General features: G+C 44.8%; 1 protein-coding gene across 1 annotated transcript in view; it reads right to left on the reverse strand.

Moving 5' to 3' along the window:
- IRF5 (interferon regulatory factor 5) overlaps nucleotides 1–24,098 on the reverse strand; it is a 63,246-nt gene extending 39,148 nt beyond the window's left edge. Inside the window, exon 1 of the mRNA XM_083183267.1 lies at nucleotides 23,731–24,098. The gene's annotated coding sequence lies outside the window, so the exon portion shown is untranslated. The remainder of the gene's footprint in view (nucleotides 1–23,730) is intronic.
- Nucleotides 24,099–26,879: the final 2,781 nt, after the last annotated feature.

Genomic DNA, 26,879 nt, shown 5'->3' on the forward strand with positions numbered 1-26,879 from the left:
TAAAACAGTCAACATGCAGAGAACGTCAAATCAATCATTGTGCAATGGATACACATCAAAAGGACTGATAATAGATCAACGTTATGCTGACAGGTGATCAAGCCCACATCTGGTGAAATGCGCATCCTCCTTCCTGTCCTTAACTTCGACACCACACCTACAGTGGGGATTGAAAGTTTGGGCACCCCAGGCAAAAATTAATTTTAAATGTGCAAAAAGAAGCAAAGGAAAGATGGAAAAACCTCCAAAAGGCATCAAATTACAGATCAGACATTCTTATAACATGTCAAAAAAAGTTTGATTTTATTTCCATCATTTACACTTTCAGAATATCAGAAAACAAAAAATGGCGTCTTCAAAAGTTTGGGCAACCTGCAGGGGTGTGGTACAGGGGTCCAACAGTCGGGATCCCGACAGTCATTGCCCTGATATCGGGATCCCGACTGGCCAGACCCAGATAGCATGGTGAGCGCAACTAAGCCCCTTGCGGGCTCGCTGCTCTGGCCACGCTGCGGGCATGGTGGGTGAGGGAGTCTGAGGTGGACCCCCACGAGGGAAAATAGCAGGTGGCCGTCGGGAACTCGGCTGTCAGTGTTTTGACAGTCGGGATCCCCATGTTGGTACCATGTTGGGTAAATGCCTGTCAGGATCCCGACTGTTGGGACCCCGTCCAGCACCCACCTGCAGAGTTAATACCTTGTACTGCCCCCTTTGGAAAGTATCACAGCTTGTAAACACTTTTTGTAGCCAGCCAAGAGTCTTTCTTGTTTGAGGTATCTTCAACCATTCTTCCTTACAAAAGTCTTCCAGTTCTTTGAGATTCCTGGGCTGTCTGTGACGCACTGCTCTCTTAAGGTCTATCCATAGATTTTCAATTATGTTGAGGTCAGGAGATTGTGAAGGCCATGGCAAAACCTTCAGTTTACGCCTCGATGTAATCCACTGTGGATTTTAAGGATCATTATCGATTTGTAGAAGCCAGCCTCTCTTTAACTTCAGCTTTTTCACAGATGGCATCCAAAATTTGCTGGAATCTTATTGAATCCATTGTTCCTTCTACTTGTGATATGTTCCCTGTGCCACTGGCTGCAATACAACCCCAAAACATGATTGATCCACCCCCATGCTTAACAGTTGGACAAAGGTTCTTTTCATTAAATTCTGTGCCCTTCCTTCTCCAAGGGTACCTTTGCTCATTCAGGCCAAAAAGTTCTATTTTAACCTCATCGGTCCACAGAACTTGATTCCAAAATGCATCAAGCTTGTCTACATGTTCGTTTGCAAACTTCAAACGCTGATTTTTGAGAGTGAGGATGTAGAAGAGGTTTTCTTCTGATGACTCTTCCATGAAGACCATATTTGTACAAGTATCTCTTTGTAGTGGAATAGTGTACCACAACTCCAGTGTCTGCCAGATCTTCCTGGAGGGATCGTGCAGTCAAACATGGATTTTGACTTGCTTTTTTCACAATCCTGCAAGCTGTTCTGTCTGATATTTTTCTTGGTCTTCCAGATCTTGCTTTAACTTCCACTGTTCCTAACGACTGCCATTTATTAATTACATTCCGAACAGAGGATATAGGCATCTGATAACGCTTTGCAAATTCTTATAGCCTTCTTCTGCTTTGTGAGCATCAACTGTTCTCAGTTTCAGTGTTCTACACAACTGCTTAGAGGAACCCATGGTGCTGATTGTTGGGGCAAGGTCAGATGAATATACAAAAAAAGCAGATTTCGACAGGCAGGTGAATGCGCCCAGGACTGCTGCTGTGCGTGTTCTCTGTGGGTCACTACACCAATACACAAATTGAGAACACACTTCAGCGCTATCCCTATAGATAACACTCCTCAGCACAACAGAGGACTTGCTTGCAGAATTTTTGGGTCTGCTTGTGTCCTAAACGAGTGCTGTAGAGTAATTGGGGCCTTCTACTGACCTCCGTGGGGGTCCCTATATGCACATAAAGGTATCTTTTTATGTGTTTTCTCCACGGTACTCTCTTCTATTTTTCCTGTGACCGCCCGTCACTCACAAGCAGAACATAAACGTTACTGACCTGTATTACAGGCCCTATATGCATGTAACGGTATCTTTTAGCCTGGATAACAGTCTTCAAAAGTAGCTCGACACCCCGTATTCACTCAGTCATAAAAACATCAATCGTCTGGTGGAACAACACTCACCTCAATATGAGGCCCTATTTGCATAGAGCGGTTTCTTTAATTCAGTCCTGATAAGGAGATTTTCCACACCCAGGATGCTCCGTATAAAAAGTATTTTATTCCACACGATATACAAGTAAAAACAGACAATAAAAAGTAGATTAAAAAACAAATTCACACATCGATGTGTGAGACCACACTACACTCTCTCCCTGCATCCGGAACAGGGTGAGAGGAGTTGCCAGATGGAATTCAGCAAAGGTGAGGAGAAGGGGACACATCTGATGGTGAGACCTTTTTTTGCTGAATTCCATCTGGCAACTCCTCTCACCCTGTTCCGGATGCAGGGAGAGAGTGTAGTGTGGTCTCACACATCGATGTGTGAATTTGTTTTTTAATCTACTTTTTATTGTCTGTTTTTACTTGTATATCGTGTGGAATAAAATACTTTTTATACGGAGCATCCTGGGTGTGGAAAATCTCCTTATCAGGACTGAATTAAAGAAACCGCACTATGCAAATAGGGCCTCATATTGAGGTGAGTGTTGTTCCACCAGACGATTGATGTTTTTATGACTGAGTGAATACGGGGTGTCGAGCTACTTTTGAAGACTGTGATCCAGGCTTAAAGATACCGTTACATGCATATAGGGCCTGTAATACAGGTCAGTAACGTTTATGTTCTGCTTGTGAGTGACGGGCGGTCACAGGAAAAATAGAAGAGATTACCGTGGAGAAAACACATAAAAAGATACCTTTATGTGCATATAGGGACCCCCATGGAGGTCAGTAGAAGGCCCCAATTACTCTACAGCACTCGTTTAGGACACAAGCAGACCCAAAAATTCTGCAAGCAAGTCCTCTGTTGTGCTGAGGAGTGTTATCTATAGGGATAGCGCTGAAGTGTGTTCTCAATTTGTGTTTTGGCAAGGTCAGATGAGTCTGGGCTTTTAAAATCTTTGAGATTGTTCTCAATCATCGTCTGGAAAGACCAGGTGATGTCAATTCATGACACTGCCAGGTCTCAACTGTCCAAAGGGGTCGGTGCATGCTATAAACTCTGCAGGGTGCCCAAACTTTTGCAGATGCCATTTTTTGTATTCTGTTATTTTGAAAGTGTAAATGATGGAAATAAAATCAAAACTTTTTATGACATGCTATAAAAATGTCTAATCTGTAATTTGATGCCTTTTGGAGAGGTTTCCATCTTTCCTTGGCTTCTTTTTGCACATTAAAATGAATTTTTGCCAGGGGTGCCCAAACTTTTGATCCCCACTGTACAGCTTCCTACTGCAGAGTGAACGGACTCATCGCACCTTCCAGGTACCTTCCTTCCAGTACGACTACTCTCTCCTAGTGGCGCAGTTGGTCCCTGCAATGCCCAGCAACAGGGTCCATCAAACACCTCTCCCGGAGTGAGTGCCGCACGATCTCGCTGACCCTTCCACCAATGCATCTACATTTTCTTGCTCATCCCCAACCACTCACTGATGATGGTGGCAGCAGAAGGGACAGTTGGCTCTAGTGCCAGTGTATAACTTTCCTTCCCCAGGCCTCTTTACATTGTGCAGCCCAGCCACTACACAGCAAAGGGACAGATTATGATCCCTGTTCTACAGATCAGGTGGAGGAGATTAGATTCTATATGTACAGACTGGGGTCACACCACCGATTATAAGATCATATATCTAGCTGGTCCATATCATGAACAAGCCCATGCCAGAACATTTCCCAAACTGTTGCCACAAAGTTGGAAGCATAGCATTGTTCAAAATATCTCCTTTACTAGAGAAAAGGGGCCTAGCCCAAACCCTGAAAAACAGCCCCATACCCTTAACCCTTCTCCACCAAACTTTACAGTTGGCATAATGCAGTCAGGGTACTTTCTCCCAACACCCAACAAATCCAGACTTGCCCATCTGACTGCCAAACAGAGAAGCGTGATTCGTCATTCCTCAGAATTTTCACTGCTCCACAGTCCAGTATCTGTGTGCTTTACACCACTCTATCTGACACTTGGCATTAGACTTGGTGATGTGAGGCTTGCATGCAGCTGTTCACCTATGGAAACCCATTCCATTAAACTCCCGTCACAGTTTTTGTGCTTACATTAATGCCATTGTAATCAACAGAGTGTTGTTTTACACACCATGCACCTTAGCAGTAGTTGATCTTGCTCTGATTTTACATGGGTTTTCACTTTTGTGGTTGAATTGCTATTGTTCCTGTTGTTTCTAAACGCTTCCTCTTTCTAAGAATATTACTTACAGTTGACTGCGGAGTAGCCAGTAGGGATAACATTTCATGAACTGTTTTTTGTAAAGGTGGCATCCTATCACAGTACCATGCTTATCACAAATGTTTGCAAATGGCAGCTGCATGGCTTGGTGCTTGAATGTATACACCTGTGGCAATGGGTCTGATTGAAACACTTGTATTCAATAATTAACAGGTGTTGCCAAATAGTTTTGTCCATATAGTATATATACCCCTGTGACCCTACACTAGGCCAGCTTTAATCCTAATAAAACAGTACTCCATAAACATACTGTGATAATCACAGTAGGCAGTGTCTGCCTACTAATGCAGGTTCATATAAATACAAATAAAAAAACAATTTTTGTATACATGATTTATTTAATGACAATTAAATAATACCACACTGCTCTCCTTACCCCCAAAATAAGGAGAAGGGGAGCAGTGGCAAACACAGGATTTATAGAGGAGGGTTTCCTAATTTGGTCCACAATCTCCCAATATACAGAACATTGGAGCAAGTGCAGGAGTCTGGGAGAGCAGAAGAACATAATAATGACCCTAGACTTTATAAAAACACTTATGTGTACGTTTAAACTGCATACTGTATTGAAAAAAGGAAAAGGTTAAAAAATAGCATAATAAATAAATACACAAACATATTAAATCTAGTACTGCACTTTCTAAGATCATATTATCACACATGATGGTAAGTTCCCATCTCTTCTTTCCAGTAGCTACTGGAAAGACTGATAGTACTGGTCCAGAGCACTGATTGATGATTCACATTTACACACACAGCAAACATGGTGGAAGAAATGGCTACCACTGCTCAAGCTGTTGCCATACTTCAAGATGTAGCAGCAGCTCCAGTAATCAGATTATATACCACTGATATTGTTATCATTTGATCCACCGGCAAAGAGAAGGGGGATTCTGGGCAACCGGAAACCCCCGCCTTGTGTTTGCCTATGCAGGATAGATTATATAGTGGGGTAGTTCAGCTCTATAGGTCAATCCAAAATAGGATTTATACCAAATTTTTTTTAATTATATTAATATATAGTCTGTTTTTGTTACTTTGTTTGTGTGCTCAAAAAATAAAACAAAACAAAAACTATTTTTTTACATAAAACCTCCAAGATCACTGTACAAAGAAAGCAGTAGTTAACGTGTTCAAAACAGACTGAATAGTGTTTGGGGGGTATTCAATCCTGGCCGATATTTGTGGTCCTCTGAAATATCTTGCCTTTTCATGTTGAATAGATCGAATTCGCGTTCCATCTTCTTAATGTACGGAATGTTTTGGAAACAGTATGGAACTCAGAAAAGACTTGAATCAGCGTAACCACATATTTCTGTGGAAATGGCCACTATATTGCAAATTCAGCGCATGTTTCCAGGAATGCAGATTTGGTTTTTCAAAGAGCCGAATCTGCAGCTGCGAGTCCTGGCCAATATTTACGAGTATTGGAAATATCTGCCAGCACTGACTACCCCGCATATTGTATTTACTCCATTGGGTAGAATTCAAATTAGCGCAGGCTAAATGAACCCCCTGGGCTAGAAGGCAGCACGATGCCAGCACTTACAACATCCAGGATTTGCGGAGATCCCCCATCGCGATCACAGAAACACACAGGTCTGTAAACGTATCCCTGATACATCCCCTCTCCCCCCCTCTTATGTATAGAATAGCTCTGTGGTAAACCAAACACAGATTTTTGTCTACCCTTTCACAATCAACTACTGTCTGAATGAGGTGTTCTCCTTAGGCTGGTTTCACACACTACGGCTCCTGCCGGACGGCTTAAACCCGTACGGCCAGGGAGCCGTGCAGCACACACTAGTTTATCATGGAGGGGATGGCCACAGCCCGGCAGCCGTCCCTTCCAGTGGCGGGATCCGGCTGCAGCCGTGCGGCCGGGCCGTGGCCGTCCCATGTGAATGGACACAATAGTGTCCATTCACAGCTACTGTGTGCGGCACGGCTCCCTGGCCGTGCGGGATTTCACCGTCCGGCAGGAGCCGGAGTGTGTGAAACCAGCCTTACAGGTTATATAAAACTAGTAAGCCCACTCAAAGAAAATGCTTCGAAATCTAGTCTGCTACCTTGTGATTACCTCGGTGTTGTGCATGTGTGAGAGAGAAAGATGTACTTTCACTCATAGCCAACAGATGGCAGTGTTTCACAGACACACAAATGGACACTAGATCTATATCAGGATCTTCAGGATAAAAGGGAGTTCCCCTCCAAATTTTTATTTAGCTTTAGTTATATCCGGACTAAGCCAACATCTGGTACAGAAAAGGGAAGTATACATCTGAAGCTAAATAAAGATCCTTGATGGCAGGCACAATAAAAAAAAAAAAAAGACTTCAGAGGCTTCCAAAGTGTTTTTTTTTTTAAATCTTAAGAATTTAAATTCTTATTTTCCCCAGCCTAATCAGAACATATATAAATAGAAAGGCATAATTAATGCTATAACCGGTTTAAATATGAATTCCTCAAAAAAAAAAAAAAAAGATATATATATATATAAAATGCAGAACATGAGATGAAGTAGTCCTCTCTGAAGCAAACAGCACTGGTGGAACTGCAGAGCAAGCAGCTGTTGTAGGAACTGAGGAGGGTGTGCAATGTTGGCTCCAGAGCCTTCTCCCCTCTGGACCCAGCTCCAACTCCTATAATGTGTGGCTAGTTACAGTGGGTGCCCCCTCCTCTGAGACCAGCCCTGTGCCCTGCTCACCTCCCACTACATATTCTCCTCACCTCTTCCCCCTCAGCTTCACTTTGTCCTCCTACCCCCCCTCCCCCACGGCACCCCCTAACTGCCCCCATTTCCAACTGGGTTCTATAAATGTACCCTCATCATCTTCCATGCACAGCCTCGTCCATTGAGTGAGTTATGATTAGATCAGCACATGTGCGCTCTAATGACAACATATATGCAGTAGCATACCTCCCAACTTTTCAGCATCTTGAAGAGGGACACTGGGGCATGCCCAAAAATAGGGGGCGTGGCTACCCCCATTTAGCCACTGTGGGGGCATGGCTCAGAGGCTCTGTGAGCCTCTAGCCATGCCGCCAGCCCCCTGCCTGTGGGAATATAAGCTGTGCGCATTATTTATTCATCACTGCTCACCAGCTACCAGGGGGGACTCCCAAAAGGCCCTTCCCCCCGCGGGACACTGCTGGCCGCAGGAGATTCCCACGGTTATCGGGACTGTTGGGAGTTATGCAGTAGGTCCACAGCAGAAATTGAAGGGAATCCAGATGTGATCACTTTAGTCTACATACTGCAGTGATGGATGTGATTTTTAATACACCCAGGCAAACATTCCTTTCCTCTACCTTCCCCCATGGCAGCCATTACTATGGGTTCCTCCCTTCTGGGTAGTCCTTCGGAAAAGAAAAAAAGACACCAGCCCCTATAAGAAGGCTCCACCTCCCTGCTCCGGTGTCTTTTTTTCTTTTCCGGGTAGTTGGAAGGGCTTACCCTGTGAAGTGCTGCCTGGATACCGCTGCTCAGGTGTGGGGACTTTGCTGCAGCTGGTGGGGTCCGGTCCCAGAGTTTGTGCCGCATGCAAACCCAGAAAGGGGTAAGCTGAGTCGGCGGCATCCTCAGGAGTGCACTATCAAGCGGCGCGGGATAGCGTTTGCAGTGTAACTCCTGGCCTGTGTTAATCGTCGTAGAGAACAGGCGGGTGTCAGGTGGTGCGCGACGCGGGAGATGACGCGTGCATAACAAGTAGCCGGCTGGAGGAAGAAGCCGGAAGACGCCGGGTCGCGTGGACGCTGCTGCACGGAGCGCGGTTGGACGGGTGAGAGAGTCTGATATTTTTTGTTGTCCACTGCATCACCAATGCTTGCGGGGAGAGAGAGAGAGAAGTAAGCACCTTGTATTTTGCTTTTGTCAGAATTCTGTGGAAAGGATTGTCTGCTTGGAAGCAGGTGTGTTGGAGTAGTACTGAGGCGGTAACTCTTTCCCTGCTGGATTGAAGAGGTGATTGTGGATGCAGTACTCTCTTACTGAATGAGCAGTGTTTTTTTGCATAAGCTAAAGTTGTATATGCTTCTATTCAGCGCACCACCTTGAGATTATGGAGGAGGAAAACCGGCAGGCTGTTAGGAAGTCAGGGTAAGCCCTAAGAGAGGAATAATTTTTTAATGGTGGTGGTCATTAGTTTTTTATTTTTATTTTTGTTGTGGCACCACTGTGTTTGTTACTTAGGTGATATTCTTTGTTGGTAGGTCTGAGACCAGCAGAGAAATGGAAGCTAAGCAGAAGAGATCACACAAAGCTAAATGCAGTTCTTGTGACAAATCTTTGCCTGAGAGGCATGTGGGCAGCCTGTGTGAGGCTTGTAAGACCCCGCTGCAAATACCTATGGTTCAGATGAACAGTCTGGTAGATATGCTGAGAAAATCACTGTCAGATACCTTTATGACTAAGGAGGATTTTTCCAAAATGAGATCTAAAAGGAAACATGCTGTATTAAGTGATTCAGATGAATCAGTGGAAGCAGCTGGCAGTGTGCATGTGCTGGATCAAGATCCTGACATTGATGATGAGGATCAGGTGCAGGACAAGTCTGAGTCTGACTTCAGTACAGACATGATTAATAACTTATTGGGACTGATTCACAAGTCTTTGAACATAGAGGATCCAGCAGAAGATCTTAATTTGCAAGAATTGCTGTTTAAAGATAAAAGGAAAAAGAGTAAAGTTTTTCCATTATCACAGACTTTAAAAGGGGTGATTGCTGATGAGTGGAAACACCCAGATAAAAGGATTGCTATACCAAGTAGGATTGCAAAAATGTATCCATTTGAGAGGGAGCAAGTTTCATCCTGGGATGAGGCCCCTAGGGTGGATGCAGCGGTCTCTAGGATATCCAGGAAGACTACGCTTCCACTAGAGGACGCAAACATTTTTAAGGATCCCATGGACAGGAGGATCGAATTGGGCCTTAAAAGGCAACACTTGGTAGCAGGGGCGGCATTAAAGCCTGCTGCAGCAATGGCGGTGACCTCCAGAGTTCTCAGAGGCTGGTGTCAGCAGCTTGAGGCTGATATATTGGATGGCATAAAGAGGTCTTGGATGGCATAAAGAGGTCTGAGTTAATCAAAATGATTCAGGACATACAACTGGCAGTACAGTTCTTGTGTGAGGCCTCTTTGGACTCAGTGCGCCTGGCTGCAAGGGCAGGGGCCACTACAGCAGCTATCAGAAGGGCCTTGTGGCTGAAGCCATGGGCTGCAGACGTTCAGTCAAAGAACAAGTTAATGTCTCTTCCGTTCCAGGGTGATTACCTGTTCGGAAAGCAGCTGGATGATCTGGTGACAAAGATATCTGGGGGCAAGTCGGTTTGGTTGCCCCAGGACAAAACTGCCAAGAAGAATGTGCCTAGTAGGTTCAACAGATACCAGCCACAGGATTATAGGGAAGCCAGGAGTTATAGGCCTGGCAGGGCCTATAGAAGGGGATCCTGGATATCCAGGGCAAATTTTCGGGCCCAAAGGGGCAGAGAAAATAGATTCCCTTCCAAGAAGGAACAGCAATGACGCCGACCCTCAAAGGGTAGGTGCCAGACTGTTAAAGTTTCATCAGGTCTGGCAAAGGTCCACCACAAACAGGTGGATCTTGGAAATCATCCAGTCAGGATACAAGATAGAGTTCAAAACGTGGCCAGAAAATCTGGTAGTAGAATCCCCTATTCCCAGGGACAAGGAGGAAAGGGAAGCTTTGTTTTTGAGTTTGGAAGAGATGATGGCCCAAGGCGTGGTCACTGTAGTACCAAGAGGACAAGAGCCTCTAGGGTGGTACTCTCGTTTTTTTGTTATAAAAAAAGCATCCGGAGGTTTTCGTACCATTCTGGATCTCAGACGTCTCAACAAAAAGGTGCGCATCAGGCCATTCAAGATGGAATCAATCAAGTCCATACTTCCAGAGATAGGTCCAGGAGATTTTATGACTTCAATAGATCTCAAAGATGCGTACCTTCATGTGCCAATATTCGAGGGACATCGAAAATTTCTACGTTTCAAGATTCTAGGTGTGAGCTATCAATTCACGGCCCTCCCATTCGGGTTGGCAACTTCCCCACGCACATTCTCAAAGGTACTGATAGTACTAGTGGCAAGACTGAGGCAAGAAGGCATAAAGCTATGGCCTTACCTAGACGACATACTTATAGTGGCAAGCTCCAGGGACGTTGTGCTACGTCACACAGAAAGAGTGATTCAATGTTTGGAGCAACATGGGTGGCTTATAAATCGAAAGAAAAGTCATTTAGAGCCAACTCAGAAAATACAATACTTGGGAGTGATAATAGACTCCGCCCAAATGAAGGTGGCATTAACCGCCGACAGGAGGTTGAAGTTGATACAACAAGCCAATATGATGAGGATAAGATCAACGGTGAGGTCACAGGACTGTATGAAGGTGCTGGGTCTCATGGCGGCCGCATTAGAGACAGTGCAATGGTCCAGATTTCATATGAGGAAAATACAGGCCTGCTTTCTCATACAATGGAACAAGGACAGCAAAAATCTGATGCAAAGAATAGTGTTGACAAAGGCGGCAAAATTAGATTCGGCCTGGTGGTCAGACGACGATCGGCTAAGACAGGGAAGGTCGTTCGCCCCCATGGAGCAAGTAGTCGTGACTACGGATGCCAGTCAAATAGGCTGGGGAGCAACTTGTGGTCCAGGGATTGCACAAGGAAGATGGTCCCCATCCTGGGGAAAAGCACACTCCAATGTGAGAGAAATGGAGGCAGTGGTCAGAGCGTGTCGTCAGTTCCAGAGTCAGATTCAGGGCAAAGAGCTCATCATCAGATCAGACAATCGGGCTGTAGTGGCCTATATAAATCGCCAAGGCGGAACAAGAAGTCGCAGTCTGATGGAAGTGGCAGACAGGTTGTTGGCCTGGGCAGAGACTTCTGTTCTAAACATAACATCGGTCTTTCTGGCAGGGAAAGAGAACTACAGGGCAGACGAATTAAGCAGGAAGACCTGTCTACCAGGAGAATGGTCGCTCAACGACGAAGTTTTCACCATGTTAGTGAGGAGATGGGGTCTACCTCAAGTGGACCTCATGGCCTCAGCAGAGAACAACAAGGTACCAGTGTACTTTTCTCGATTCAAGGATCCGCAAGCAGAGCAATGGGACGCGCTGACGGCCACCTGGTGGATGAGGCGTGCCTATGTTTTCCCACCGATTCCGGTAATTCCGAGATTGTTGAGGAAAATTCAGAGGGAGAAAGCAGAGGTAATAGCGGTACTACCTTATTGGCCACGGAGGGCGTGGTTTGCTTCAGTACGCCAGATGGCGGTGGAAGAACCGTGGACGCTTCCGTCAAGACCCGATCTTCTAGTTCAGGGGCAAATATGTCAGCCGCAACCTTTGACCTGGAAGTTGACGGCCTGGCGGTTGAAACCAGGTCATTGACTGAAAAGGGTTTTGAAGGGGAAGTGGTCCAAACCCTGCTTAAGGCTAGGAAGGGATCCACTTCTGCAGCGTATTACAAAGTGTGGAAAAAATACGTATCAAGGTGTAAGGAGAAGATGCAGTCGCCGAGGGAAGTTACATCAGTACTAAGTTTTCTGCAAGTAGGACTGCAGATGGGACTGTCCTTAAGTACTTTGAAGGTACAAGTCTCAGCCCTGTCGGCAATGTTGGACTGGGACTTGGCAGGGGACAGGTATGTCCGAAGGTTTATTCAGGCAGTAAGAAGACTGAAACCTAAATTTAGATCTCCCATGGCACCTTGGGACTTGAATTTGGTGCTTGGGGTGCTTATGGAACCTCCGTTTGAGCCCTTACACGAAATTTCATTATTATTTCTTTCCTGGAAAGTTTTATTTTTGGTGGCAATTACGTCTGCAAGAAGAATTTCAGAATTGCAAGCGTTGTGGGCAGAAGAGCCTTTTCTAAATTTTTTTGAGAATAGGGTAGTTCTAAGAACTAATCCACAATTCCTACCAAAAGTTGTGACAGAGTTTCACATAAATCAAGAGATTGTTTTGCCCTCTTTTTGTATGAATCCTACAAACGAAAAGGAGAAGCGTTTGCATAACTTGGATATTGTGAGAGCACTAAAAGTTTATGTTCAGAGAACAAAAGAAGTTCGAACAGTCAAGAATCTGTTTGTTCTAACAACTGGTGCTAGAAAGGGTCAAATGGCCTCAAAGGCGACATTGGCGCGGTGGATTAAGGACTGTATCCTCAAAGCGTATCAAGTGAGGCAGAGAGAGCCACCTGTGAGCTTGAAGGCACACTCTACAAGAGCAATGGCCGCTTCCTGGGCGGAGAAAGGATCCGCTTCAGTGGAAGAATTATGTAAGGCGGCAGGATGGTCGTCGATACATACATTTACAAAACATTACAGACTGGATGTAATGTCTTCAGCAGACGCTAAGTTCGGGAGGAAAGTTCTTAGCGCAGCTCTATGAAAGTTTGAAGAAGTTGTTCTGAAACTATGATTTATGATTATTATGATTTCGAGGAGGCAACAATTCGGTGCTGGTTGTGAGTATGCCCTCCCGAAAATGATAACTGCTGGGGTATGACCCATAGTAATGGCTGCCATGGGGGAAGGTAGAGGAAATATCAGATTATTACCTGGTAATATGTTTTCCTCTACTCCACCATGGCAGCATATATTCCCATCCCTTACGAATTGTTGTGTGTTGTGTTATGTGGAATAATTATTTCTGTTTATGTATTAAAGCTGGAGAATGCAAGACACCGGAGCAGGGAGGTGGAGCCTTCTTATAGGGGCTGGTGTCTTTTTTTCTTTTCCGAAGGACTACCCAGAAGGGAGGAACCCATAGTAATGGCTGCCATGGTGGAGTAGAGGAAAACATATTACCAGGTAATAATCTGATATTTATTATTGCCCGGGTAACCGCAATAAGAGATTCTATTAACAGAGGCTGCAGACTAATCAACCTATTGGGTTCAAGCCCTAACTTCAATAAACAGTAACTGAACAATTTAGGGTTGCATGTTTCTTCTAGTACACTATTACCTGCATATCTAACAGTGTCCTCTATGCACATAAACAAAATCACTGGGAAACAGTCATTATCATTTTTTATTATTTAGCAATTCTATGAGCAACAGTTGCATTGAAAAGGCCTCCTGTTACTTCCTGATTATGTGGTACAGCAAGGGGACAAGATAGAAAACATCATTTGTTCTCAGGGTTTCTTTGTATTTATTCTATAAACATTTTATTAAGGATTTTTACCATTTCCATTTTTCATTAAAGCAAATACAAATGTGGTTACATGGAATGAAATAAAAAAAAAAATCACATTGTATGTATTTGTACAAGAAAGAACAATATATTTCTTTGTATTTATTTTATTGTAACCGTTTGTTATCTAAATTCATAACTTTTTGTTGTACTCTACATTTTGAAGGAACTCAAGACTTCCTGTTCTGCATTTTTATTTCAATGCATTGTGATTGCAGCCTTTATGAACTAGAAGTCCAGATCAGGCACCAATGACATGTCAGACAGCCTTGTCTTTGGCCACACACGGTGTGACGCGCACCGTGCATTTTGGACTAGATCGCATCATATCTAGTTCAAAACTCCTGCGATGTGCTAGACCTAGACTATTTCCAACATTCCATTTAGGTGGGGGAAAAAATTGCATTGAACCACATACCCAATCTGCATTTACATTTAACTGTTTAGTGCAAATGTAAACTCCAACCTACTGTAGATGCCGACAGTGAGGTCAGAGGAGAAAGGTCCTGCCATTCAGAAGTCCACAGCAGCCTATGTTGTCAATGATGAGATTTTTAGTCTCTCGTTAATCATGAGAGTAGGAGCCAATTTAGGGACAAAGGCAGTCTCAAGCAGACAAAAAAACAACAAGCGCTGTCAAGTGGAAGAGGCGGAGTATGTTCCGCAGAAAATTAAGTCAAGTACTACTGACGCTGGCAGATAGAGTGCTGAGGAACCTTTACTCGAGGTAACCATTAGCTTCTCTGCATTGTAGTCAGAAAGAAGTAAAGTATGGTTAAGGCTAGTAGAGGATTCTGAGCTGTCAGTCATGCTTTCATGGTGCAGTGAAGAGAGCAAGTCGAGACACTGCGGAAGCAGAATTGAAGAATTTATATCATGTACAGATGAAACGTATCAAGGGGACAATTCTCTACAGCAAAAATGCAGTAAAAACCCGGTTATCGAGGTTTTTACTGTATTTCTGTATGTGCTGCCAGAAGGTTATGGGATTCTTACCGCAGCGCTGTGTGAGGGATCCATCACGGATCCCTCCCAGCATGCCCTGCACATGCGCAGATGGACTCCCGGGTCTCAGACCCGGAAGTCCAGCACCAGCGCCGCATCGCAAGGTACAGCTCTTATCGCAAGAGCGGCCCTTGCGTTAATGACCGCATATGTTAGAGCATATGCGATCATTAAGAATGCGGTGGTCGGCGAAACAGGGCTGCGGATGTTAGAACATCCCGCCCCAAGTCTGAGACAACTATAGTGTGGGAAGACTTACAAAGGGATCCGTCTAGAGCAGGCATGTCCAAACTATGGCCCTCCAGCTGTTGTGAAACTAGAAATCCCATCATGCCTTGCCATAGTTTTAGCATTTCCTAAAAGCAAAACTGTGGCAAGGCATGATGGGACTTGTAGTGGAGGGCCATAGTTTGGACATGCCTGGTCTAGAGTAACTGGGTATTAACAAAGTAGTACAATTTCTTCAAAAACAGATACCCCAGATCGGCATACAGATGAAACACCTCTTGGGCCCCAATGTTGGAGGGCCCCTTCCCCTCCTAGAAGTCAGTAACTTGGTGAAGCAGGATCAAGGATTCATTTGTGTACTATGTTTGTTCCAATGGAAACTATACCAAGATTAGCCCTCCTGCTACTCAAAGGGGTTGATCCTGACACAGCCTGTTCCCTCCTTTATCACATCAAAGCGGTCTGTTATTTGCATGTCCTGACTAATGGTTGGCCAAGCTCTTCTGTGATGACTGGCCACACCTCATCTGGAGACTGGCCGAAGTTTTGGCCCCTACTTCTGCATTCCCTGGAGGGCCCTTCATACACCATTCTGACAACTGCTTCAAATACACATACACAGTTGTGAGAATAAAAAGTAGACATTGAGTATGGGTCATTGGATAAACAGCAACTAGGTCGACACCATGAGGACATGGATGAAGGTCGACATGACTGAATTTTTTTTGCCCCGAATGTTGACACGTGCCGCGGCCCCTCGCCATGCTTCGGGCACACTATTTTATTCTCCTACCATGCCCTAGTGCATAATAGGGCATTAAATACTGCCTATCGGCACATGTTGGCTCCATAAAAAGGAAAGTTGTAAAAAACCCTGTCAAACTTTTGACTGTCGACCTTCCCCGTGTCAACCTAATGACCCTGTTGACCTAACCCCATGTCGACCTAGTTGTTGTAGACCTAGTGACCATATACCGTGAGTGCCTGCAGCACTTAATCAGATATAATACAGGGAGATTTAGTGGGTGATTCAGCACCATTCGGAATGGGGCAAATTGGGCCCTGTTCCAATGGTGGTGGGTCTGCGCATGCTCAAGCGCGTATTTGCTCATGTGCAGATGCCAGCAACGAATGGCTTCACTGAGATACACACTTGCCAGGTCGTACATTTCGGGGAGGGAGGGCCTGGGGCGTACATGGGAGCGCTCAGCGTTTTATCAGTGTCTCCATGAAATGGCTGGGCATTCGGGATGCGGTCATTTGGTCTACTGCATTATGGTAGACAGTCATTAGGTCGAATCCATTAGGTCGACATGCTAAAAGGTCGACATGACTCTAGGTCGACATGGGAAAAGGTCGACATGATTCTAGGTCGAAAGGTCATTAGTTCGACAGGTCATTAGTTCGACAAGGTCATTAGTTCGACATTGTCTATGTCGACATTCACAAGGTCGACGTGGAGTTTTTCACTGTTTTTTGAGCCAACATGTGCCGACAGGCGGTATTTCATGCCCTACCATCCACTAGGGCGTGGTGGGAGAATAAAATAGTGTGCCGAGCGTAGCGAGGCACCGTGCCCGACGCATAGCGAGCGCAGCGAGCGATGCGAGGGGATGCAGTGCACTTTAAACTGTGTCCATATCGACTGTGTTGACATTTGAGTAAAAAAACAGTGAAAAACCCCATGTCGACCTTGTGAATGTCGACATAGACAATGTCGAACTAATGACCTTGTCGAACTAATGACCTGTCGAACTAATGACCTTTCGACCTAGAATCATGTCGACCTTTTCCCATGTCGACCTAGAATCATGTCGACCTTTTAGCATGTCGACCTAATGGATTCGACCTAATGACTTTCTACCATAATGCAATAGACCAAATGATCCCAACCCGGGCATTCCCATTGGGAAAGCAGGTGGGCCAGTGCCGGCCATCCACCCACCTCTTCTTCGGCCTAGCGCTCATAAATGACAGTCAGTTCAAGTGGACTTTTATTTGCAAAGGCAGGAGAAATCATTCGATGGTCGGAGATGATCATTTCTCCTGCTAGTGGGTGCAGACAAACACATCCCCTCGCATGGTACGAGGAGATTCGGTGGCGGGGGGTACAAAGAGTAGCGTTGAGCCGCTCCGTAAGCGGCGAACGACCGGGCAGTGTTGAATCGCCCCCTTAATGCTTGCCACAATAAATAAATAAGGTGTGAGATACTTTGATTGCAGCCAGAGAGAAGGAGGCTCTGTGTAGTCACAGGTATCAAACAGAGGTGTCTCTAATTTATGATGCACCTGAGAAGCAAAGATCCTTTTAGTTGGGCATAGTATATAGACAGAGAGAACTGCCCTATATTATAGGAATTATGGGGTATCCCATCAGCCCTTATAATTTTCCAGACAATAAAAATGTCCAGATTTCACGATGTATTGTATGACTGATGGTAATTATTGCGGTATCCAATTACAGACTGAAAAATGGACCCTCTATCGCATCAGATAAGTTCTTGATCCCATATGTTATCGAAACTCTGGCGGCTGCCATATGCGTACCTGAGGCACATGAATCATGTGAACCCTAACAGCCTATAAGATCCAGGACCAAGGCTAAGGATGCCAGTATCAGGGATAATTAGATAGTTCAGATATAACAATTACCTGCGGTCAATGACCTCATGTATTTGGAGGACCACCTTTGTAATGTTTGTGGTCAGGAAGGGATACCCTGTTCCCAGCCCCTCACCTATTTGGAGCGAAGAGGTCAACTGTCACAATAAGACTTTTGTGTTCCTGTAGACCAGCACAAGCTTTATAAAGTAGAAAGATTAAGGTATACTTACCGTATGTCACACACCAAGAATGAATATGTACATGCTAACATAACAGTGTTACTGCTAAATTATAAATAATGTCCTATTATTCAGGACATACAGTACAGGATTCTAAACAAAAACAAGTTACGCAGCAATTTGGACATAGACCTGATTATTCCCATCTTCTCGTTTCCAGTTTTTCTTGATTTGCCTGCAGAGCAAATAAAAGTGTCTAATTGAAAAGCGTAGCAATATAGTGGCTTAGCATAGCACTGACCTCCTTAGTGCTCTATAGAATTGGTCCTTTAACCCAAAAAGTGCCAGAGCTGATGGGCTATCTAGAATGAAAAGGGTGACACTCGAAGAGCCCCGATGGTACACAGGTAACCATACAGTATCTAGCAGCTTCTACTTACAGTAGCCTTGTTTATTCAACCTCTGCTCAAATCTGGCCTGTGGTGACCATGCACATGCACGGATGTGTTGGAGGAAACACAATCCCGCTTTCATGCAGCATTGGATTTTCATCCATCTCTGAAACAGGCCCCAAGTCTGCAAGCTCCATGACCCATATTATTATTCTTACAAGATAAAATATTAAGAAGTTAACCTTTAGCATTGTTCATCCTATGCAAGGTGCACAATGTGCATCACAAATAAGCAATACATGAAAATAGGACATACAAGTATAAATGAAAAGCAATTCAATAATTAAATTTCAGGCATAGGTACGATAGATAGATTTTGTCCATGACTGAGCAGCACACCTTAGCAGCAGTAATAGCAGGGTGCCATCCAAAGAACCCTACAGCGGGGGACGACTACAGTTGCAGGAGGCGGTATTCACAATACCAGCTTCCAAAAGCTGCGGTAATCGGTCTCTCCAATTGTTCAGATGTGAAACGTATTGGATCCAGCGTCTTAACACATTATCCCCGAAAGGGTTAAATGAAAATAGAGGGCTTCATTGCTTTCTGTAATTCTGTGTTCCTGTTGCTTAATATAAAATGATAGTTTTATTAATATCTTTATGATTGTATAATTTAGTATATTCCCATACCATTGGTTCTTTACCTCAGCCATTGTTTTTAATCTTTATATGTGGTGTTGTACCTTGTGTACTATTTACACTTGTTTGTATTATCTGCACTTGTCTGTAGGGGAAGCTGTCGGGGGCCATAGCCGATCTAGTTAACCAGGTCGCTTGGCGTTACAATGCATTGTTAAGAATATTGAGTGTAGACACTAGACAATATTGTGAACAATATCGCTCAGATGCCCCTTCTGAGCAAGTGTGAGATTAGCAAAGGAATTGGATTTCTGTGGTTAGGAGGCATGTGTAGAATAATATAATTGCTGTGATTATTATAATGATGGAATGAAGGGGGGGGGGGGGGGGGGGGGAGTGATGGCTTTAAAGACTCCATCTAAAGATGGTATAAACTTTTTGTAATAATGTGGACAGTACTTGTTTCCTAGCAAGGCCCCAGCGATAAAAATTGTATACATCGGGACCCCCCTGAAATCGCATCGATCGCATTGCATGCAACCAAATCGCATGCGATGGATGCGATTTTTACATTGGAATCAATGTGAAATGGTCCCTGAGACCCGATTTTACATTGGCCCCAATGTTAAATGGCCCCCAGACCCCAATTTTTATTGTTTCCCAACCCTGATGGGTCAAATGCCCCCCATTGTTAACGCCACCCCACGATCAAAGCCAACCCGAAGCGCGGTGAGCGGAGCGAGCCCGCGAGGGGCGGCGGTACGCGTCCTCCGACCTTTTCATACCCCCACTATCCACGTCGGCGTGGATTTATTTTATATAGTGTGGCGAGCGCAGCGAGCCCCAGAGCCCGAAGTGTGGCGAGCGCAGCGAGCCCCGCGAGGGGACGCGCATTACTTCACAGGTATTACACGTCTGCTCGCCACACTATATAAAATCAACTCCACGCCGACGTGGATAGTGGGGGTATGAAAAGGTCGGAGGACGCGTACCGCCACCCCTCGCGGGCTCGCTGCGCTCACCACGCTTCAGGTAGCCGTTCATCGTGGGGTGGCGTTAACAATCGGGGGGGGGGGGGGCATTTGTCATGTAAAATACCCATAAGGGTGGGTATACAATGAAAAATCGGGTCCATTGGCCCATTTAACATTGTTCCCTATGTAACTTAAGGCATGCGATGGACGCGATTTTTTAATTGTCTGGGAAAAGGCTAAAAATAGCCCTGAAATCGTGTCGGTCGCGTCCATCGCATACATTAACTGCACACCTTAACTTAAGGTATGCGATCACTTACGACGGCGCCATGCTAGGAAACAAGTACCATGTGGACTGTGCTCTGTAGAGTTAATTAGCATTCTGCAGTAGATTTCGGTGAAGTCACCTGCATTATGACAAACTACAAAATTATGGAGACATAAATTTTCTACGTAATTCTATAAAAAAAAAAAAAAAAAAAAAAAAAAACCTTACGTAGGCCACGAAGCAGCAAAACTAAACCAGCAGGTTTGCAATGTAAAAATATCAACATCTCACACTGTACACAGTTGACCCTAAAATCTTGGCACATCTCACAGATGTATTAAGCCTTAACATGAGATTAAGTGGAGGGTGTTAAAGAGTGACAACACATCAGCCAATCAGCTGGGAACTGCCATGTTACAGGTTGTGTTTGAGCTGGTCCTTTATCACTCTCCACTTTCTCTTGTTAAGTCTTAATAGATTTGGCCCAATGCTATATTAGGGCCTATATCTCAGTTAAAACCCCTTTCACACGGACAAATATTTCCCGGGTTATTGCACATGAACGCGCAGCATGAAAGATTGTCCTGGGTCCCACGTTCCCGGGATTTCATCCCGGGTCTTGACCAGGGTTGGGCTTGGGCGGTCACAGTTCCAAGGGCAGTGTGAACGGGTATCCTAGGTTGCCGTGACCTGGGTCCCGTTCACTGCGCTGCTGGGAGATGCTGACATACATACATACATACTGATCTCTCCAATACAATCTGGGGGTGGGGTGCAGAGGGGACACATTTAGCCTGCGTCTCATATCAGGGGGCAGCGGATTAATGTAGCGGTAGCAGTAGCGCTTGCGGGCGGCGGGAGTCAGTGGTGGCGGGAGAATTGTTTAAAATACTGGGCTGCCCTGTGATTGGTTGAGAGAGCTCAGCCAATCACAGGGCAGCCCAGTGTTTTAAACAAATCTTCTGCCACCCCTGACTCCCGCAAGCGCTACTGCTAGCATACACTACTCCACCGCCCCCTGCCCGCCCTCTTCCAGCACCCATCGTGTGCCATCGGAAGATGGTATGCGACATCGGGTGCGGACTTTTGCACCCAAAAATGTGATTGGATTCCATGGACATCGTACTTCGTAGCATCGAATCCCATTGCATAAGTGTATGGGCACCATAAGATTGAGAAGTCCTAAAGAATATCTCAAAACAGATCACTCAAGCAGCTGTGCTCCCCTGAGACTGATTATGGTTGCAGGAAAGGTAGGACAAAATAACTCTCTTTTTGCTGGGGGCACTCTTGTATTTTAGATAAAAAATGTATTATTTCATAGTTAAAAAGAATAGGGAATTACCGTCCCTCATCAAAAAAGCACACACAAACTCGACAACTAAGATAGAACCCAGCAAAAATATTCCTGAGAATGATACCTTTCGAATTACATGTAAACTCATAACATCATGTAGAATTCCCAAAAATACAAGATAAGTTCCCAGTGTGATTGAATAAATTGAGGCACACCTGTACCAGTTATACTTATAGAGCACAATTGCAGAGAACTGTACTGTTCCAATAAAAGATAGTTAAATAATAAATCATGAAGACAGTGGTAAAAAGGTTATAAGATAGGCACAACAGAACGAGGGCATACAGTAGTATCTCAGATAGACAAGCACTGTTCACCTCAACTTTGGAAATCCAATTGCTCATATAGGAAAAATCCAAGGGTAGAAGGGAGTAGATGGGTAGTGAAATAATATCCGGTACTTGTTTCCTAGCACGGCGCCCAATTTTTTCATCTTATGCCATCGCATCGCATTGCATGCCATATAGCCGCATACGATGCATGCGATGTGATTTTTTATTGTATAAGCACCCTAATGGATGCTTACAATGTTAAAAGCAGCCCCAATACGATTTTTTATTGTATAAGCACCCTAATGGGTGCTTACAATGTTAAATGCACCCCCACTATGAACGCAAACAGAAGAGTGGCGAGCACAGCGAGCCCCGCGAGGGGACGCGTATTACTTTACATGTATTCCGCGTCCACTCACCATGCTTCGGGCTCGGTGGCTTGCTGCGCTCGCCACACTATATAAAATCAACTCCACTCCGACGTGGATAGTGGGGTATGAAAAGGTCGGAGGACGCGTACTGCCACCGCTCGCCACGCTTCGGGTTGGCGTTGATAGTGGGGGGACATTTAACATTGTAAGGACCCATCTGGGTGGTTGTACAATAAAAAATCGTATACCATCACATTGTATGACATACTATACCATACAATTTTCTAGTGTACAACATCGGGCAGCATCGCATACCATATTTAGTCTTATGGTATACAATGCGATGGGCGCCGTGCTAGGAAACAAGTACCTAAGATCCATATAGCAGGGGCTGCTACTTCTTTTCCAGGGCCTATAAAGGACCAATAATTGCAAATGGTGTCCTTGGGAAAAGTGAGCGGGTCTGCACTAACACTATAATGTACTGTAGGCGAAAAAGTAGATGATCTCTGTATTCTTTATCTCCTATAGATGCACCCTGATTAGTATATTACCATAGCAGGGGTCACAACTATTTGCTAGGAGGGTGAGAGTATACAGAATTCTGAGTGTAGGGGTATAGTTGAAGTGCTTATCTATTGCCTATAGTTATGCTGCTGCTCCTTGTGTGTCTATGACATTGATGAGGAGTGAGCAAGATCTCTGCAGCATGAAGCATTCAGAGCAAATTTATAGAAAATAGGCTCAAAATGACAGTGTGTAATGGTACATAGCAATTTACCTCTGGTAGCAGGAGCCTGTGAAAAGGGTATAGGGGAGAAAAGGGAGGACTTTACCTTTCAGCCATGCCATGGTGAAAGAATAGGTGGACAATCAGTAGTCAAATTAGCATAGGGTAAGTGCGCTCCGCTGTGCACATCAATTTCACCTGTAGGCTTCATCAGTGAAGGACATCCCTGATAGTTGAAAATTCTGCACCCATGCAGACACACTCACATACCCATAAAAATGGGAGCTTTTGTAGAAAAGTGTTTGATAACACAAACCTCAATTGCACTGTGTTTCTGCTTACTTTTAGGAATTTCCATTATGTACTTTCAGCCTAATTAATGCAGGAGAATTCATAGCAATCTCATGCAAAAGACTGCAGGCCTCTTTATTATCAACAGGGACTACGGTCTGACCCCTGTGTATCAAACTCTGAAGGATGACGATAACCCACGGTCAGAAGATGCCACTGATTGAAGGAGGTTTTTGCATTGTTGAAGACTCCTATTGTAAAACAAACCCAATGCATGGGCACAACGTCAGTAACTATCTAGCGGCTGCGGGAGATGGATCATAAAGATCCCTCGCCTCCATACACAGAATGCGGCTTATGCCATCAAAAAAATAAAGACAAAGACAAAACACTGTTCTGGCCAAAGTTGCTTTTAAAGTTGATTTGAAGTACATGTATTGTACTAAGTAGCACCCCCCAATACAACATTGATCTCACTTTACATTGCAAGATTTCATTGCTCTGACTTTCAGGACACTGCATCATTTGTTACCTAAATGTAAAGCCTATTATCCTAACGTTACGATTGCTTATACATTTGTTGTATATCTTGATAAAGAACAAGCCAAAGGGATATCAGCAATTACTGCCTATTATACTAGTGCTTATCTGTGAGAGGTTGGCAGCACCTGGAACCTGTGTTATGTGACATAGAACAAGCTGACAGCTGACACCAGAGACCCCACTTACCGCACGTCCCGGGGGAGCGGAGGCCCAGCTCTCACCTGCTCGCTCTGCTCAGGGGGAAGCGGCCGGCCACAGCCCTGATGCCCTCCTAGGTGTCCCTCCCAGCAGCCATACCGCCGCACACACCGCGGAGTAGGACGCTGCACTGCAGGTAAGGGCACCGGGGAACACACATTGAACAAGTCGATGGAAATGTTGCAAATAAGCAGAAAAAGCAGAAGCTGGATGTGAAAGCAGAAGGAGAGGCGGGCGGCGCTTCCTGCTTCTGGGAGCAGAGTGGGAGGGCGGCAGCAGCAGCAGCAGCAGCCCAGGGCTTCAGGTGACACTACTACGCCCTCCTGCTGCAGCCCGGCGCAGGGAGCCTCATCCTGTGCTACCTGCTGCTGCGTGCTCAGCGCTCTGCTGCAGGTGCCCGGGTACCCGGTTATGAGACTTCTCCCACACAGGACGGTGATGGTGGGTATGGGCATTCACACAAGTTGGCTAAAGCTGTGATGATTATATATATATATATATATATATATATATATATATATATATATATATATATATATATATATATATATATATATATATATATATATATACTGTATACACACTCCCACCAACCAAGGAACTTGATGGAGTTTTACAAAACTCCTGGAACCTCTGTACATTCACCCAAACAACACATTCACATTTTGTATCTTGGTGACTTTGGGGCCTATACTATACATAAAATATTATTTCTGTAATATTCTTCAAAAACAGCTATTATCGCATCACACACACAAATATTTATATCTCCCAACATGACGCCTTCCATCAGCTACAATATGCTTTGTTCCTAGATGATGATTGCTGAAACACCTTTATTATCAATTAGTTAGTTTAACATTGGTGATGGTTATTATAAAAAAGAAGGGGAGGCCGGGAGCAGTGTGTTTTGTACCTGATGGAAGGGGTCCTGACTGCAGCCACTGCCCTCTCCTATGCACAGTGTGATAAATATGCCCCAATGTTTGGGTGCTTGTGAATACAGACAAGGGACCTTATTCAGGTGTGTAAGCTCACATGTATGAGGTGAGCTGGAAACCACGAACTGTTGGTAGTTCTCGAGGACTGGAGTTGGCCACCCCTGGTTTAGATGGTAGTGCCAATATAGACAGGAGCACTACAGCCCCATCATACACGGGAGAGAAGCTGGAGGGCCCTGCATGTGCTATAAAAGGAATGGAAAATGTAACAAATCTCACTGTTTTGTGTATAGGAGTACTCATTTAATTGGACAGATATTGGGGTAATAGTAAAAGGCATTGAGTCCGTCTGATGTTTTAATGTAGCATTCATTTAAAAGACAAAAAAACAACTTAATGTAGTACATGGCAACATGCAGCCATCAGCAGGGGGATACGGTCATTGGGTTGACATGCAGGAAGATGGACATGGGTTAGGTCGACAGGGTCATTAGGTCGACAGTTAAAAGGTTGACATGGGGTTTTTCACATTTTTTGAGATGGCATGCCCTACCATCCACTAGGGTGTGGCGGGAGAAGAAAACAGTGTGCCGAGCGTAGAGAGGCACCGAGCCCGAAGCATGACGAGCGAGGCATTTCAGTTTCAGTGTCCTTTTCGCCTGTGTCGACATTCGTGACAATTTTTTTTTTTTAAAAACATATCGACATTTTGACCCTGTCGACCTAATAACCCATGTCGACCTAGACTCATGTTGACCTTCCCGCATGTCAACCTAGACTCATGTCGACCTAAATGCATGTCGACCAACATGCTGGTGACCTAATGATTCACACCCCAGCAGGGAACCCTTCGCCGCAGCCTAATACATTTATCCCATTGTATTAAAATATATTCTCATAAGATGTACAGTATTTTCGATGTGTGCAGGTATTAATTTGTAAACAGATTTTTTTTTCAATGAACATAGATACATTTTTTACTAATATGTATAAAACTGTTTAAAGTTTATTCTAAATGGGAAGGAGTAGGTAATGTTTTATTGTTCTTAAAAAAAAAAAAGCTGCTTGTTTCTGTACTGCATAAATAGTACTGTATTGATCATCTCTACACCAAATAGATAATAGATGTCATCATTGTTGGGAGTAGAACAAGTATTCCTGAGATTATATTTACTAGGAACCAGTGACATCATTGAGGCACTTTGTGACCTTGGGCCTTATTCTAGTTCACTCTTTCTGACAAAATCCTTCTCATGCTGTGTACACACGGCTGCAATAATGCATGAAATCGCTGGCAAAATGGTCGCCCAGCGACCATATTGCCAGTGATTTAATGTGCAGCCAGTGATAAATGGCTGCGAGCGCGCTCCCGCGGCCAGCCCTTCATGGTCGCAAGAGCTTGCTCCTCCGATTCTGCCTAAAAATTGCAGGTCGCTGGTGCACAAAGCACTGTACACCAGTGACCAGCGACACTAGCCTCCTGCACCGGCCGGGACCCGCCCACCCGCCTTGTCAGTCACCGCCCACCCGCCTTGTCACGGAGCCAGCCCCTGCTTCTTGCTCCGTTCTCTTCCCGTGCACACAGCAGCAGCTCCCCCCATTGTGTCAGCACACTAGTACTGCACAGCCGCACTATCCAGTAAGTGCATAGGCTGTAGTAGAGGCCATTGGTGTCGGGCAACATGATTATGTTCATGCTGCCCATCGATGGTGATTTGCACCATCGGTGGGCAGCATGAGCATTACCATGCTGCCCCACACCAATAGTATGTGAACTCATTTAAAATTAAGGGGGCATTGGTGTCGGGCAGCATGATTATGTTCATGCTGCCCATCGATGGTGATTTGCACCATTGGTGGGCAGCATGAGCATTACCATGCTGCCCCACACCAATAGTATGTGGGCTCAATATAAATGAAGGGGGCATTGGTGTCGGGGTGGCAGGGGCCGCACGGCCGTCTTGTGCCCCCACACCCCTGGCAGGAGCTGCCACTAGATTATCCTGCCCCTACAAAGATGACCCTGCTACATCTGTATATACACCATATACACTTTTATTCCCTTCCAGAAGGACTTCCCACAACCCATGTCAATCATAAATGAATTTAAATATAGGGTAAAAAAATCTAGTCAAAATTGCTAGCAATTTTCAGGGAAAATTGCTGGTCCCTCTGAAAAACTGGACACTGAGCAAT

Source organism: Crinia signifera, chromosome 4 (genome assembly GCF_055691185.1).
Source record: "Crinia signifera chromosome 4, ASM5569118v1, whole genome shotgun sequence".
NCBI classification, from domain to species: Eukaryota; Metazoa; Chordata; class Amphibia; order Anura; family Myobatrachidae; genus Crinia; species Crinia signifera.